General features: G+C 46.2%; 1 pseudogene across 1 annotated transcript; it reads right to left on the reverse strand.

Annotated features, from left to right (window-relative positions):
• Positions 1 to 1,619: 1,619 nt before the first annotated feature.
• On the reverse strand, positions 1,620 to 13,022 carry LOC110596719 (annotated as a pseudogene). The gene is made up of 3 exons (XR_002482658.1): positions 12,977 to 13,022; positions 11,103 to 11,230; positions 1,620 to 3,231 (listed from the first exon to the last, which is right to left on the reverse strand). The product of XR_002482658.1 is annotated as an L-lactate dehydrogenase A chain-like (transcript).
• Between the last annotated feature and the right edge of the window lie 5,156 nt (positions 13,023 to 18,178).

An 18,178-nucleotide genomic window follows, 5' to 3' on the forward strand; every position in this document is an offset into this window, starting at 1 on the left:
CACAACTTCCTCTCTCATGTCAGGGTTGAGGCCTGGCCCTGACAGTGAAGTCACTGGTGGCTTACGGAATCTTGACTCATCTGGAAGTGTGTGTGTATGACCACAGTCGGTTCACATCAGTCTTTTCATTTCATTATCAATTAAGTATGCACTGGTCCCTGGCTGGAAACATCTCATTGGAGTCAAGTAATCGGAAATTTTTCTCATTGTTGGAAGTACCCTTGCCGCTTCCTACTTTCTTTTTTTTCTTTTTCTTTTTTTTTTTTGAGTTGGAGTCTCACTCTGTCGCCCAGACTGGAGTGCAGTGGCCGCTCCCGGCCACCGCAGCCTCGCCTGCTGGGCTCCGGCGATCCTTCCGCTTCAGCCTTCCAAGTAGCCAGAATTACAGGCATGCACTACCACGCCCGGCTGATTTTTTGATTGATTGTAGAGATGAGGTCTCGCTACCCAGGCGGGTCTTGAACCCGTGGGGTCAGGCAATCCACTCACCTCAGCCTCCCACAGGCGCGGGATTACAGGCTGAGCCACCGAGCCCGGCTCCTACTTTCATTTAAGTCTGTCTAAAGGAGAAAAAGGATTTTGTATTCCATACAAAGGAAGTTTTAGACTTCTGGAGTCACTGCAGTTTCTCTGTGTTATTGATGCTGTGCATTCTTTATTCGTTGCTCCGTGCACTTTAACTTGGAGGAAATCCCCAGCGTCCACTCTTATTTCAGAGACTGTAACATCCTGGCTAAAGCAAATAAAGTTGGCAGCGTCCTGTCCCCCTTCCCAAATTCCTTTTTTGGTAAAATTAAGGAGGAGTTCAAGCGGAGGGTGCAACTTTGTTTCTTGTAGTTTTGAAGTGGCAGGGTGTTCTGGGATTTGCGGCTGCCGACAGGCACAAACACCATTCACATTCACAGCCCTCACCAGGAACCCTCCACAGGCCAGGGACAGTTTTGCTTTTCACTTAACTTGTAAGAGAATGGAGAGGCCCTGCTGAGGTTCAGAAAGGGCTAACAAAGCCTGAGCTCCTTGGTGGGGTGAACGACATAAAAGTGTAAGCGCCGAGCCCTTTCCCACAAGCACAACCTAATTCAGGGACTGGCATTGACGCTGACAAACGCCATAGGCCAAGAATCCGAGACACAAGAAGAGTTTCACCAAAATGAGCCAAGCGATGGGCTTTGAAAAATAAGGATCCAGCCGGGCTCGGTAGCTCAACCTGTAATCCTGCACCTTTGGGAGGCTGAGGTGAGTGGATTGCCTGAGCCCGAGGGTTCGAGACCCGCTTGGGCAGCAAGACCTCATCTCTACAATAAAGCAAAAAATCAGCTGGGCGTGGTAGCGCATGCCTGTAATTCTGGCTACTTAGAAGGCTGAGACGGAAGGATCGCCGGAGCCCAGCAGGTCGAGGCTGCGGTGGCCGGGAGCGGCCACTGCACTCCAGTCTGGGCGACAGAGTGAGACTCCAACTCAAAAAAAAAAGAAAAATATTAGAATCAACACCATCTTTGCTAAGATCAAGAGCTCTGGTGTATATAGTGTTTTCCAAGGAAGGGGTATATTTTTACTTCTATTTTTTTTTTTCACTGTTCAAGGTTTATTTTATGTTTCAGTTGGTGTGACACTTGGATAGTTGGTTGCATTGATCTTTCTTTTTACATTATATGGTAATGTACAGTACTCATACAAATAGCACACAAAATAAGATCCTTCAGAACAGTTATGCACAAGACATGCAATACTGGATTTATACACTGGATCCCAGGATGTGACCGACTGGAGAAAAACAGCTGGACTAGGCATGTTCGGTGAAGGAACCGGGAAGTTATATAACACCCAGTAAATACGCATCTGATTTGAGGGGCAACTGCAGTGTGTGCAGATTGGCAGTGGTGCCTCAGAGGTGGTAAACTATTTCATACTAACCAGTTTAGGACTACACGAGATAAGTACCATCCAGCATCAGGATATAGCTGTAGTTTTTATGAACCATTCCTATTTCTAACTTTAGGAATTGATGTTCTTCCCAGTTCATCTTAATATAACTGCTTTAATCACAGATCAAGTGAAAAGGACAGCGTGCACAAGTTCCAACTAAAATCCTGGTGTAGCCTAGATAGTGTAGTAGTATATTAGAAGACTTTAAAATTGCAGCTCTTTTTGGATCCCCCAGAGAGTATCTGCACTCTTCTTCAAACGACCCTCTTCCTCAGGAGTCAGAGTCACCTTCACAAGGTCTGAGATACCATTCTGGCCCAAGATGCAAGGAACACTAAGGAAGACATCATCCTTTATGACATAAAGACCCTTAATCATGGTGGAAATTGGATGCACCTGCCTAAGATTCTTCATTATACTTTCTGCCAAATCTGCCACAGACAGTCCAATGGCCCAGGATGTATAGCCTTTCAGTTTGATCACCTCATAAGCACTCTCAGTGACCTGTTTGTGAACCTCTTTCCACGATTCCTTGTCTGTATCAGTGCCTAAATCTGGGTGCAGATTCTTCAAGGAGACACCAGCAACATTCACTCCACTCCACACAGGAACACTAGAGTCCCCATGCTCTCCAAGGACCCACCCATGACAGCTCAGTGGATGAACTCCCAGCCTTTTTCCCATCAGGTAACGGAATTGGGCTGAATTCAGATTGCAGCCACTTCCAATAACACGGTTTTTGGGAAAGCCACTTATCTTCCAAATAGGTCAAGATATCCACTGGATTTGAAACAACAAGCAACTTGCAGTTTGGGCTGTATTTTACAACATTAGGAATGATGAATTTAAAGATGTTCACGTTGCACTGAACCAAATTTAGATGGCTTTCTCCCTCTTGCTGACGTGCCCCAGCTGTGATAATGACCAGCTTGGAGTTTGCAGTCACATTGTAGTCTTTTCCAGAGACAATTTTTGGTGTCCTAAGGAAAAGGTTGCCATGTTGAAGGTCCATCATCTCTCCCTTGAATTTGTCTTCCATGACATCAACAAGAGCAAGTTCATCTGCCAAGTCCTTCATTAAGATAAGGATGGCACAGGCCATGCCAACAGCACCAACTCCAACAGCTGTAATCTTATTCTGGGTGGCCTGTTGGCCTGTTCTTCCTTTAGAAGATTATGAATCAGCTGATCCTTGAGAGTTGCAATATTGGACTTTGAACCAAAAGGAATCGGGAGTACACGTCTGGCGGGCGTCAGGGACGCGCGGAAACGAGATCCAGACTCGGCGGCAGCGGCTCCAGCTTTCTATTTTTTTTTTAATTTAAATTTTATTTCAGAGTTGTGGGATCCATATGTCAACTTATATAACCCTGACCCTGGCCTTGGCCCTAACCCTAACCCTGACTCTCTGGCCCTGGCCCTGGCCCTTGCCCTCGTCCTAACTCTAACCCTAACCCTAACCCTAAACCTAGTCCCAGCCCCTGTCCCAATCCCAACCCCGGCCTCCGTCCTTTTCCTAACCTTAACCCTAACATGAACCCCAACTCCAGCCCCAGCCCCAAACCCAGCCCCAGCCCTAGCTCTAACCCAAGTCAGTTGACCAGTGTGATTCCATCATTTGGTTTTCAGGGGTCACTAGGATAGAGCTCTTGTTAGATCACCTTCATGACTAGATGTCAAAGTAGCTCCTTAAACCCTGAGACTGTTGCTGAAGACAGTTGAGGAGCCTTTAGAAGCTTTCTGGCCAGGTGCAGTGGCTCACACCTGCAATCTCAGTACTTTGTGAGGCCAAGGTGGGAGGAGTTCAAGCCCAGACTGGGCAACACAGAGAGATCATGTCTCTTCAAGAATTAAAAAAAAAATAAGCTGGGTGTGGTTGTGCATGCCTGTAGTCCCAGCTACTCAAGAGGTTGAGGTGGGAAGATTGTCTGAGCCCAGGAAGTTGAAGTTGTGGTAAGCCGTGAGTATGCTACTGCACTGCAGCCTGGGCAACACAATGGGATCCCAATTAAAAAAAAAAAAAAATTTAAAAGCTTAAGTTGAGCACATGTAGACATTTCCACAATATGATGAGATATTTCAGCCTCCTAAAAGCTGAACTCAGTGCTTCACTAAAGTAAAGCTTTCCAGATCCTTCAATTCTCTTCAATAAAAATACACCTGCTCCATGGAAAAAATTATACATCAGAGATCCTGGTCTTAGCAAAGCTAACTAGTGGTCCTGTAGTCCCAGCTACTCGGGAGGCTGAGGTGGGAGGATGGCTTGAGCACAGAAGTTCGAGACCAGCCTGGGCAACATAGTGAGACCTTCCATTTCAAAAATAAATTAATTAATAAAAGCTTTAAAAAGTATGAGCAAGTCTGATTGTCTCATTTTTCTACTAGCTTTACACAGCCATCCTGTGAAGGGTGTACTGCTGTCTGTCCCCTGAGGTTGAAAAGTCTGAGGCTGACAACATTAAATAACTTCCCTAGTATCGGGTGGCCAGTGAAGCTGGGCTTTGCTTTTCCATTACACAGGGAAAGTGGGGAGACTTCCTCAGTCTTCCCCAGACTTGAGATCATAGAGTCATCACATTGGAAGTGATCTTAAGGATTTACCTGCCCGACTGCCCGACTGTCCGACTGTCTCACTTTAGAGTTAAGAGACTTGCTCCTGACCTATTTTGAAATCAGTTGTACTAGTAAGAGCAAGGATCCCAAGTAAAATGCATGTGTGGGGATTCTGTCTCTATGTTTATGTCTCCAGGCAGATTTTCTTTAGACGCCTAGGCTACTGGCCCTCGCTAATTCTGATAACTGAGAAGCGTGAAATGACAATACCTCGACTTCTGCCGCAGTGTGAATATCTGCTGAATTTAGAAGGAGTTACAGATCAAAGCAGAAGGGCGGAGCCTACACTGACCAGATTGACCAAACTATCCGCCAGAGGGTGAAATCACAGCCTATAATTTAAATAGAGGGTGGAGCTTTTTGTGGTTTGTAACGTCACTGGAAACCCAAGAAAGGACTTATTTTATGCAGTTTGACCCTTTTCATTGTTTATTTTGATTACACAAAGCTCAAGGGTTCTTTCGATGTTAAATATGCTTGTCTCAGTTAAAGCACTGATTAGAGTATGATTTCTCTTTTTAAAATTGCCTTTCCTTTTTCTGGGCCCGTGTGTTAGTTTCCTGCACAGTTCTTTCTGTTTTCCCGGAATTTCTTTCTAGTCATATAATCATTAGCACTTAGTTTAGACAGAGTGGCTGCCATAATACCAGCATTGCCCACGTGGCATGATCACGGCAGCAGGGAGAATCACTTTTGCCTTCGGAGTCTGGTCACCACGAAGAGCTTCAGGATGTGTTTTGTAATATAAAGTGGAAAGCAGAAATGTGGATGGAATTTCTTCGATATGAGAAGATTTTTTTTTCCCCCAAAAGGAGGAAACGCATTGAGAAGTCAGAATGGTCAGTTTGGCCTGTGTTTGAATCCTGTTTCCAGCACACACTTACTAGGTGTGCTTTCCTGGATAAATTATTCAACCTATTTGCATTCTCTTCTTTTCTTTTCGCGTCAGGGTCTCACTCTGTTGCCCAGGCTGGAGTGAGTGGCATGTTCACAGCTCACTGCAGCCTCTACCTCCTGGGCTCAGGCCATCCTCCTGCCTCAGCCTCCCAATAACTGCTGGGGAAGCAGGCACACACCACCACGCCCAGTTAACTTTTTGTTTTTTAATTTTTGTAGAGATGAGTTCTCACTATGTTGCCCAGGCTGGTCCCAAACTCCTGGGCTCAAGCAATCTTCCCACCTCGGCCTCCCAAAGTGCTGGGATTACAGGTGTGAGCCACCATGCCCAGTCAAAATTGCAAAATTTAACCTGCATTACAACTTAGATGTGCAAAACAATGAACTATTTATTTATTTATGAGTCAGAGTCTCATTCTGATGCCCAGGCTGGAGTGCAGTGGCACACTCACAGCCACCGCAGCCTCAACCTGCTGGGCTCAAGTGATCCTTCTGCCTCAGTCTTCCAATTAGCTGGGACTACTGGCATGTGCCACCATGCCCAGCTAATTTTTTGATTTATTGTAGAGTTGAGGTCTCATCAAGTTGCCCAGGATGGTCTCGAACCCTTGAACTCAGGCAATCCTCCCACCTCCCAAAGTGCTGGGATTATAGGCATGAGCCACTGTGCCCTGCTATGAACTTTATTTAGTCTAATCTGTTCTGACTTCCCCTGAGCCCTTACCTCCTGGTTAGAATGGGGAATAACACTAACTAAATGCCCGGTTTAAAAGGTAGTCCTCATCAGAAACTAATCCCCTTGGATGCTGGTCAGCCTCCTTTGGATACAAACGTTGAGGCTCTCGGGCTCTTCCTCCTCTGCTCACCTAGCGTCTGGGGGAAGGGCTCAGGTTTCTGCAACCTCATGGTGGCAGGAGAGCCTTGTCCTTGGCACCACCCCTGCCTGTCCTGGCCCTCCTCCAGTCTGTTGTCCCCATTCCACCGAGTGCTGCTGGCCCTGGATGTCTGTGGCTGGTGCTTGGGTGGGTGTGACCTGTGATCTGCCTTGCTGGGTCTGGCTAAAGTCTGGTGGTGGCTCTGGCCGACCTGCCCTCATTTCAGTTTTCCCTGGTGCTGGAGATCCCTTTGAAGTCCCTCTGCCTCTCATCAGTCCAGCTTCACCTGCCTCCACCGAGCAGGGAGGCTTACTCCTCTGGGTCCTCTGTGCTTCGTCCATCTGACCATGCTGCCCCGCCTAGGACGGCTTTGTTCCTGAGGCTTGTGTGGAGGCACGCTGCACCCAGGACAACCTTCTTCTAGAGTCCGTGGGGTCTCTTCAGTGGTGGCTCTCGCTCGCTCTTGGGGCTAACCTTGCTGCCCCAGTGTCCCACTTCCGACCTGGGCAACCTGAGAAGGGACAGGGCAGGGGAGGTCAGGACAACCTTCACTATTTCACTCTCTCTCTCTTGCTGTCTGTCTTTGTCTTTCTCTGTCTCTGTTTCTCTCTATCCCTGTCTCTTTCTCTGACTCTGTTTCTCTCTGTCTCTCTCTGCTTCTCTCAGACTCCCTCTCTCCATTTCCCACAATTCTCCATGCTAACGAAGGACATATCTTTCCACCCTGTCTTCTTCCTGACTCCCTAGCTAAATCTTTATTTATTTATTTACTTATTTACTTGTTTTGAGTCAGAGTCTCACTCTATCACCCAGACTGAAGTGCAGTGGCATGCTCATGGTCACCATAGCCTCGACCAGCTGGGCTCAGGTGATCTTTCCGCCTCAGCCTTCCAAGTAGCTGGAATTACAGCAGGTGACACCACGCCTGGCTAATTTTTTGATTTCTTGTAGAGACAAGTTCTCACCAAGTTGTCCAGACTGGTCTCAAACCCCTGGACTCAGGCAATCCTCTTGCCTCCGCCTCCCAAAGTGTTGGGATGACAGGTGTGAGCCACCGGCTTCTGGCTAAATCTTAATGACAAGTTGGTTACTTTTTTTTTTTTTTAACCTTACTGATCTGAAACCTCCAAGCATCTTGGTTGTTGAAATGCTAAAACCTCACAGAGGAGTCCAGCAATATCCTCTTCAAGAGGCCTGCAGGATCCTACGTGTTTGAAGACAGAAGCAGAAGATTACTTTTCGTTGCCTTCTGTAATGAAGTAAGGCCTTGCATGTGAGCACTACTTGCATGAACCTAATCCAGGTTCCACTGACTTCAAAGCCCATCCTGTTAGGGTCTGAGTAGCGCTTGGCTGCTCACTCTTGATACCAGTCAATCAAAGGGGCAGGGAACTGGTAAAAGGAAGTATTTCTGAGTTCGAATCCAGGGAGCAGAGCCAGACTCCAGGTCCTTCTAAAATGGCTCTCCTCACCCTCCAGGCTTTCACAGTCCACTTTTGGAGTCCAGAGTTGTGGGTACCTACACATTAGCCACCTGACCAGCAGAGCATTGTACAGAGCTTAAGCTACAGCCTTATTTTACATTTAGATAGTGACATTTAGAATAAAGGAAGACTTACGATTACATAGATACTATTTAGTTCAAGCCTATGACTATTAAGAAAGGGAGTAGGCTGGGCACAGTGGCTCACGCTTATAATTCCAGCATTTTGGGAGACCGAGGTGAGAGGATTGCCTGAGCCCATGAGGTCGAGACCAGCCCGGGCAACTTGGCGAGACCTCATCTCTACAATAAATCAAAAAATTAACTGGGCATGGGCATGATGGCGCATGCCTATAGTTCCAGTTACTTGGAAGGCCGAGGTAGAAGGATCGCTGAGCCCAGCAGGTTGAGGCTGTGGTGGCTGTGATCTGTGCCACTATACTCCAGCCTGGGCAACAGAGTGAGACCCCGACTCAAAAAAAGAAAGAAAGGGAGTCAATAGGAATTTACATCTTTGGGCATAGTCTGCAGGGAAGTCAAGGATTACCTGAAACTACTTACTGGGAGTGCATAGAACACCAGGGAACTCTCAGTAATGTGTTCAGGAATGTGCAGGAGTGCTTGAACCCTTGCCATGCCTTCTCTAAGGACTGTGGCAATATGGAGGGATGTTAGCGGGTCTCTGTATCAATTTCACTAAGAAACATTGCTGGGAAGAAAAAGTTGGGATTTGAGTAAAGACTTTGTGCAAATTGAATTATCCTATAACTCTGAACATGAAACTTAATGATTATCTCATACTGACTTGGCTAAAAATCATTCCTTGGAAGGGGAGAATGGGGAACTCCTCAGAGTGATGGTGAATGCCCCATGCATTCAGCTAAAAGTGCTGACTAACTGTCTGATGACTGCTTATTTTGATCTTGTTGTTGGTGAGAGCACAGCAAGCCAGGAAGTGGAATGGGGCACACGGATTTCAGCTGCCCAAAAATGCTAACAGTGGAGCTCTTCATATTATTTCGGTTCCAGCTTTATGTTTTTCCTGGGGTCATGTAACCACTTCCTCTTCCATTCTACTTTGTTCTTGCAGTCCAAATTATTTCCCCCTTTTCTGTTTAGTTTATTAACTTTTTTATGTTTTATAATTTTTATCTTATTTTATGTTTTATTAGTATTATTATTTTTAGACATGGGGTCTCTCTATGTTGTCCAGACAGGTCTCGAACTCCTGGGCTTATGCAATCCTCCCTCCTTGGCCTCCCAAAGTGTAGGGATTAGAAGCATGAGTTACCTTGCCCAGCCTCGGTTATTACTTTTTTTGTTGTTGCACTTAAAAATTTTTTTTTTTAATTTAAAAAATGTGGGGTACATTTCAGGGTTAGTTATACAAATATTCACTATGCAGGTGCTCTTGTTGATGAGGTCCCTCCTTCCCCTGGCAGTTTTCCTCAGCTGCCAATCCCACACCCCGCAAGCCAGCAGTTTCCCACTACTGCCAATCCCTTTCTTATAGTATTATGATAATTGTTCAAGGTCCACTTATGAGTGAGAACATATGGTACTCTGTTCTTTGTTTCTGTGATAGATCACTGAGTATGATTAACTCTAAATCCATCCAAGTTGCTGCAAAACCCATATGCCTGTCCTTATTTACGGCTGCATAATATTCTATCATGTATATGTATTACTTTTTTATCCATTGCAGTTTTAATGGGCAGCACAGTTGCTTCTCTGTTTTTGCTATTGTGAACAGTGCTGCAATAAACATGCATGTGCAGGTATCTTTTTTGTAGAATGATTTGAGTTCCTCCAGGCATATTTCCAATAGGGGGATTACTGGGTCATATGGAAGGTCAATATCTAGTTCTTTCAGAAATCACCACACTGTTTTCCAAAGAGGTTGCACTTGTTTGCATTCTCATCAGCAGTGCAGAAGTGTTCCTTTTTCTCTGCATCCTCACCAGCATCTGTTGTTTTTTGTTGTATTAATGATGGCCATTCGTACTGGGGCTAAGCGGTATCTCAGTATGGTTTTGATTTGTATTTCTCTGATAATTAGTGAGGCTAAGCACTTTTTCGTGTGTCTGTTGGCTGCCCATATCTCTTCTTTTGATAAGTGTCTATTCATGTCTTTTAGGTTATTAATTTATAAAATCATGTTTAATTCTCCATGCTTTCAAGTTTCTTTTACCATCTGTCCTTAATTTCCCCCATTTCTTGTTCATAATTTTTTGCTCTCTCTCTTTGTTTTGTGCATCTTTGCTCACAGTACTCTGCCCCATTAAGTTCCCGGGGGGGGGGGGGGGGAAATTACATACTGGAATCCTAATCTCTAAAACCCTGGCTGACACAAGTCAGGTCCTTTGAAGTTGGCTTTCAACTGCTGTTCATGGATGGCCAACCACAATTGTGCTATTGTGATCCTTGGGGGTGGTGTGTAGAGCCCTGCTGGTGGGTTTTTTATTCTGTGAAGTTTTACTAAAAGGTAATGGGTGGGTCAAAAAACAACCTGACTGAGCCCTCACACTACAACAAAGTGTGACTGAGTGAGTGTGTGACTATGTACGTACATATGTGTGGGCATGCCCATGCACCTGTGTGTGCACAGTTGAGGGTGAGTAGGAAGATGTGCTCTCCCTAAAGAATGTGTAGTTATTTGATCTGAGCTCTTCCTTCGCAATCTTTTTTTTTTTTTTTTTTTTGAGCTGGGGTCTCACTCTGTCACCTGTTAGGGTATGGACGGACTGGGTGAGGGTGGAGAGATGCAGGGAGGAGCGCACTGCCGGGACTGGCAAGCCAGAGGTGTGCGCCGGCAACTCAGAGATCCGAGTAGATTGCAAAGAATTGCGACACAAAAAGTTAAGATAGAAAAGTTTATTTAAAAATAAATTAGAGAGAGAAAGAGAAGGAAGAGAGAAGATTCACCTCCCCAAGGTGGGGGAGGGGGATCAAAGCCAGGAAGCATGGCGATAGCCATGCCTCAAAGAGCACATGGCCACACCAGACTCTAGCAAGGCAATGGTCCCTGGTAGCTTGTGGTTGAGTCCTTTTAACCATTCCCCTTGATGGGGGGAGATCGTTAAGGTGATTGGGTGGTGGTCTGCTTCCACGTCATCACAAAGGGGCAGACAAGCGCAGGTACTGATGATGTCAGGTGATGGGCAGCAGGCAGATGGGTGGGTTAGTCACATGATTGCTGCCATGGTGGGGCTTATCTGTGTCACATAGTTCACAGAGGGCTGATTAGGTCAACCCTGGGGTGAGGGGTGGGGTTTCCTGTAAGAGACTTATTAGACTTTGCAATTCACAAATTCCTTGACCAAAGGTGGGGTGGTTATTTGGGCTGTCCTGATCTTGTATCTAAAGGAGATTTTGCACATGACTGCCGTGACTCCTGTGACTTCCTTATCCACCACCTGTGGATGTCTTGGAGAACCTGTGACACAGAGACCCATTAATGTTCACCCACATTTTCATAGCCCCTAGAGAAGGGCATGATGAGGATTCTAATTCTCCAGCACTTTCCCAAATGATATTCCTTAGACCTATTGGAGGGTGTCCCTCCCCTTATCTCCTAGGTATTCCCAATAGGTAGCTTTGGGGAATCCTTGGCTTCCCTGCAGATAGTACCCAATTTACTGGAAGATCGAATCCCCACCTGCTCCCCCTCTGAGCGGTTATAACTTTTGTAATTACAAGTTTCATGATTTTTACAATCCTTGCCCAATGCATAATGCCTTAGGCCTTGTAAATTCCCTTTACTCTAGGCAAGCTTGATTGCCACTATGAGATACCTCAGATACCTGGAAGTCTGTTTCTGAAAAGACAAAATCGGTAAAGTTAATTATACCTAAAGTGTACATTTCTCCAAAAGCACAGCTTCTATTTTCTCATCATTGTGTCAGGGTTTAAGAACAAGATGAAAAATGGCTTCCCACTCTCAGTCTGTCCTTTCATCACCCAGCCTGGGGTGCAGTGGCACGAGCATGGCTCACCACAGCCTCGACCGGGCTCAGGTGATCCTTCTGCCTCAGCCTCCAGAGTAGCTGGGACTACAAGCGTGTGCCAGCATGACCTGCTGATTATTTTATTTATTTATTTATTTGTAGAGATATGGTCTCACTATGTTGCCCAGGCTAGTCTTGAACTCAAGCAATACTCTCCTCTCAGCCTCCCAAAGGGCTGGGATTACAGGTGCCTGGATTCAGCATCCTCTTGGATCAGAGCAGATTTTTAAAATTGGGTTCAAATGATGATTCTGAGTGGCTACAGGACTGTCATTTTAAGGACTGGGGAAGGGAGAGGTGTGCCAGAAGGAGAGTTTTCAAAGGATTCTTTGAAAGGAACGAAACTGAAGCAGACAATTTCTTTCCCCTCACACTGGCATAACATCCCTCTTCCCTTTGACTCTCCTAAAGGGAGAATTGGGAGGACCCTTTTAGGGCTCCTGGTCTTACAACAAAGAAAGACAGTTTCTGTTGAGAGGAGGGGGCGGGGAAAGATCCTTTTATCTTGGAAGATGGCAACAGTTAGTTTATAGAGTTTCTCTGTTATTTCGTGATAGAGAGTTTTTGCCCTCAGGCTTCTGTGACTTTGAGGAATCTTTTCACTAGTGATGTCAGAGGCACTTGGAAGAAATTAACCTTGCTAATCCATTTTGCTCTATGTGCTGTACTACAGTTGTTTGACGGGTTTAAGGTATTAGTGATAACCGATTTCTATATTTCCTCCCTCCCTCCCTTCCTCCCTCCTCCTCCCCCTCCCTCTCCCTTTCCCTCTCCCTCCCTTCACCCTCCCCTCCCCTCTTTCTTTATTTGAGACAGGGTTCATTTTGTTGCCCAGACTGTTCTCAAACTCCTTGACTCAAAGGAGATGTGAGCCACCACATTCGGCCCCTCTCCATGCCGTAGTTATGAATCGTTACATTTTAAGAAAGGATTTGGATAGACAGAGATGCAGACTCGTGCAGCCTCTGTAATGATGACTGTCGTATCTGCACACATGTCCTTTGATGGTGGGTCACATGAGGAGCAATGTGTGGGGTGACCCTCGAGCGCTCAGAGCAGGAAGTGACAGAGGGCCAGAGGGCAGTGCCTCTATCTCAGGTGGGGGCTGAGGCTACTTATTCCCAAGATTTGCCAAGAAGGACGGTGAGATGTCCAGGCAGAGCTGCTTCTGGTACCTTGGTACCTTCCCCGAGCACTCTGCCCTGCTTTCTTGGGAGCCATGCCATATCCCCCTGCCAGAATTGCCTGGAGAAAAACAGGAAAAGAATGCCGTGAGCCTGCCGACCTTTGCAGACAAAGATTCGGTCACCAGCCTGCTTGGAAGAGGGGGTGCATTAGGAGTTGTTTTCCTAGTTGAGATCGGGGTGGGCTTTCATCATTGACCATCCCTTCCCCAGGCTCCACCCTGCCCTTAAGGAAGAGTAAGCATTCTGGTTGAAATAGAGGAAAACCCATGGACTGCTAGAGATGCTGAAATCCAAATAACTGCAGGGAAAGCCAGGAAGCAGGAACAAGAGTGCTTAGCAGATGCAACCTAGGAAATGGAGGACAACAATATAGCCTCTAATGGAGGCTTCTTGGACTTTTGCTTTCTTTTCTCTTCAATTCAAATTAGGATCTGATCCAAAGAGTTGAAGCAGCTTTCAAAAAGAAAGTGTAGACTTATAAAAAAGAGGATTCTTCTGCTGTTAAGTAAAATGAGCACAAGCAGTTCAGGAGAATACTCCCTAGGAAACTGTGGTGAAATAGCAGAATACCAGAAAGCCCAACTACTGGGGACTCAGAAAGCCTTGATGATTTGGAAGCGTGGTTGTGGTGGTTTTTGTGTCCACAAGGATGACTCTTTAAAATATCCACCTTCGGGGATGTGTGGCCAGCTCTCTTCCTTCAGCTGCGATCTCCAGAGAAAACAGGGAGATTTCATAGGAACTGTGGGATGCCAACATTCAGATAACTTTTGACTGCAAGAGACAGAAATCAGAAGAAAGATTTTCAGCCATTCTAACAAGATGGCTGTCGCTGTCAGCAGACAGGCTAACTCCATGAGGAGAGACTAAACCTACAGAAGACAAAGAGTAGGGTTTAAAAAAACAAAACAGTTATTTGGTTGCCAGGGTAACTTTTCCTGATTGGAATAAGACGGACTTGTTTCGAAAACACACTTGGTTCCTCTGAGCACGCTTTTACCATCTCTTTTGGGCTCAAACTTTGTAAGAGAGAAAGGGCAAAGTCTTCCATCTGGTACAAAGACACGTTGTAGAGTGTGGGAAATGAGATGCTTAAGTGTACTGAGGAGGCACTTACGCCTTCTTTCCGACAAATGGCAGCAAGTAGACACAGGGTGGAACTGCTCTGGCGCTCAAGTAGTTAAGAGACGTCTGAAGTCAAAGCCACAATTGCTGAAGGAATGGGAAGCTGCCCACAGGCTTTTCAAAAGTCAGAGAACTGCTTTTAGAAGGGAACAGGAATTAGATGAAGCGAATGTTGCTCAACACGTGAAATTTGTTGTTAGCAAATTATGGAGCCCAGGAAATAATCGGCGTCCCCGGGGCATTCCAAACCCAGCCCCAAAGCCATGGCAAGAGTTATTAGTGCAGAGAAAAGCTTCAGTCAGGCCAGAGTGGAATAAAGGAAAGAACTTCCAAACCTCACGTCTGATGCAAAGGCAGGCTGTAAGGGGAGAGGAAGGACCACAGAGTATGCATGTAAATGGCAGAGCTTACCAGCAGCCTGATGTTGGCGCTGAGATTGACTTTTATTTACAAAAGTGATGCACATAGAAAACTTAATAACAACTGCTAGACTTAAAAAAAAAAAAGTTTAACACTTATTTTCAATACTCAGAGCTAACATTATATAACTGGCACATAGTAGTCACTTAAATGTCAGCTATTCAAAAGTGTGTATAGGCCGGGCACGGTGGCTCATGCCTTTGTCACCCCAGCACTTTGGGAGGCAGAGGTGAGAGGATTACTTGAACCTAAGGGTTTGAGACCAACCTGGACAATTTGGCAAGACGTCTTCTCTACAAAAAATCAAGAAAAATTAGCCGGGTGTGGTGGTGCCTGCCTGTACTTCCAGCTACTGGGAAGACTGAGGCGGAAGGATTGACTGAACCCAGCAGGTCAAGGCTGCGGTGGCCAGAAGTGTATACCCTGGGTGACAGAGTGAGACACTGACTCAAAAAAAAAGTATATATATACACCCACGCACACACACATCAGGGATGCTCCAAAAATGTATACACATTTTAAGCATGACATTTGCTCAAAAGATGGCATTAATCAAATGAATGCTAGCATCACCATGCACTGGGCAGGACAGCCAAAGAAAATGGTGGAAGCACGGTTGCATGAACACATATTGCTAATGTAATTCAATTCAACTTTGAAAAAGTCATACATAGATAACATCTCTTAAAATGTGTATACATTTTTTGGCATCCATGTGTGTGTGTAAATATATCCCCTTTACAAATCAACTTTTATTGCTAAACAAAATATTGGGAATATGTTTAAAAAAATTTTTTTAATGTTTTATAATAGAAACGGGGGTTTCATAATGTTGTCCAAACTAGTCTCAAACTCTGGGTCTCAAGTGATCCTCCCTCCTCAGCCTCTCAAAGTGCTGGATTACAGGCATGAGCCACCATACCTGGCTAGGAATATTTTTCCATGTCAATCACCGTGTCTTGTTTTATTTTCTTTTCTTTGTTTTACCATTAATATCTGTATGCCTTACAACATAATAAGATAGGTGATTGACCACCTTTGCTTTATCTGTAAATCAACACTTTATCTATAAATGCAATGAAATCTTATCTAGCCAGGAAGGAGATTATAAAAAACAACACAGCCTTAAAGAGAAAAAAATATGGCAGAGAATGACTGCACACCCATTGATAGGAGCAGATGCAAAGATATGAAGTGAAGAATTGAAGGTCCATTTAGAGCCCAGAGATGAGTCCCTCCCTTCCTTACTGCGTGCTCCTCCCCTCCCCCACCACCGTCGCCTCTCCAGATGGACTCTTACTGGCTGGGTCCCTCCAGGATTTCCTGATGAGCATGAGGAAACGCAGCTGACCACACCAGTTGCTGCAGACTGAGATCTCACCACCTTCTGACCTGGGCCCCACCCTGTTTACCCGTCTGAGAGCTGGCACACATGACTGGAAATGGAAGTGAAAAGAAAGAAGACAAAAACGCAAAGTGACATGTGCCCAGCACTGTCAGCTCTGCAGAGCCACACCTTGTTTCTCTCTTCCTGTCTAACGATGAGAACCAGAGCCCTGAGCCAGCATAGCTCAGGGTGGGGACAGATCTGCAATGTGCAAGCGGACACCTACCCAGGGCTGTCCTATTTCATGGATCACCTGGGGGTAATATCTTCCTTCTCGCACCATCAAGTCAGTAATTCAGACCACATCTTTTCTTCTCTTCCTCCTCCTCTTCTTCTTCTTCTTCTTTTTTTTTTTGAGTCAGGGTCTCACTCTTGTCCAGGCTGGAGTGCAGTGGCATGCTCACAGCTCACCACGGCCTCGACCTCCTGGGTTTAGGCTATCCGTCTACCTGAGCCTCCCAAGTTGCCGGGACTACAGTCACACACCCCCACACCTGGGTCATTTTTTGACTTTTTGTAGAGAAGGGGTCTCACTACGTTGTCCAGGCTGGTATCAAGATATACTCCTGGGTCAAGCTATCCTCCCACTTCAGCCTCCCAAAGTGCTGGAATGACAGGCACGAGCCCCTGCACCAGCCCTCATTTTCTTTTCTCATGGTCTTGTTCCTTCCTGAGGCTGTTCTCTCCAACTCTGTCCTGGGACTCGGTGCGTCTGCCTACTAACCACTGTCCCTATTTCTTTTCATATTTTCCTCCCTCATCATTCGTCTCTTCCCTCAACTACAAACATACTTTAATAACTATCCAATTACAAAGCAAACACAGACTGGGTGCGGTGGCTCATGCCTGTAATCCCAGCACTTTGGGGGGCTGAGGTGAAAGGACTGCTTGAGCCCAGGAGTTTGATACCAGTCTAGACAACATAGCTAAATCAAAATTTAAAAAATTAGCAGAGCATGGTGGCGTGCACCTGTTGCTCCAGCTACTTGGGAGGCCAGGGTGGGAGGATTGCCTGAGCCCAGGAGGTGGAGGCTATGATGAGCCACGATTGTGCTACTACCCTCCAGCATAGGCAGCAGAGTGAGACTCTGACTCTCTCTCTCTCTCACACACACACACACACACACACACACACACAAACACACACACACACACACACCCAGACCTGAAATCCTCTGTGAGCTCTTATCTTCCTCCAGCTTCTACCTTTCCCATTTTTTTGTTTCCTTTTATAGTAAAACTCAAGACAGTTTTTACTAACATGTCATCTTCATGACCTGACCTCCATTTTACCCTCCACCATACTCCAGTCTGACTTCTGTGTCCACCGTTCACTAAGATAACTTTGGTCAGATAAGGGCCTCCGTACTGACAGAGCTGTGGCCACGGGCTTGTCTTGTGTTTGCTAGCCTCTCGGTGAGAGTCCACATGTAGATGAATCTGTCCTTCCTTTCTGATCTCAGTGGTACTTGGCTGCCCTGGGTTTTCCTCCTCTGTACCCACCGCTCTCTCTCCATCTCTTTTGCCAGCTCCCCTCGGACTGGTGTTTGACTTGGGGCTAGGTTCCAGAACCTCTTTATGCTCTGTGTTTACTCCCTAGTGATCTCTAGGCCCTATCTGTGGCCTGAAGGACCATCCATTTGCTAATGCCTCCACTTATGGAGACCGTGGTAGCTGGGAAGCCAAAGTGGGAGGATCATTTGAGCCTAGGAGTTCAAGACCGGCCTAGGCAATATAGTGAGACTTCATCTCTACAAAAAATTAAAAAAATAGCCAGGTGTGATGGTGCATGCCTGTAGTCCCAGCTACTCGGGAGGCTGAGGCAGGAGGATCGCCTAAGCCAAGGAAGTCGAGGCTGCAGTGAATTGGGATGAGCTGTGATCATGCCACTGCACTCCAACCTGGATTCAGGCATTCATTTCCCCAGCAGCCATTGGAATGCTGGCTGTTGGCTGCTCACGGTGACTCTTCCCTGGACTATTGTCCTCAGCCCAGATCAACACCCTTCCTAAGGATGGCTGCAGCCCAGTGCAAAAGCTAGATTCAGGAGGGACCAGAGTTTCAGAGAGCCTGTCTGGTGGACTGAGGTCTCTCTAAGGGCTGTGTCTCATCCAACTTCTCCCTACCCAATCATGCTCCCCTATTCCCTTTCAGGCACGGTTTCCAGGGACTTTCCTGCAACAGATACTGTGATGTGCCACCTCATCGCCCCATCAGGAAGAGGAAGCTAAACACTGTGGCTGCTGAGAGCCTGGGTC

The sequence above is a fragment of the Carlito syrichta genome, unplaced genomic scaffold (assembly GCF_000164805.1).
Source record: "Carlito syrichta isolate Samal-C Ts95f unplaced genomic scaffold, Tarsius_syrichta-2.0.1 Scaffold313009, whole genome shotgun sequence".
In the NCBI taxonomy this organism is placed as follows: domain Eukaryota; kingdom Metazoa; phylum Chordata; class Mammalia; order Primates; family Tarsiidae; genus Carlito; species Carlito syrichta.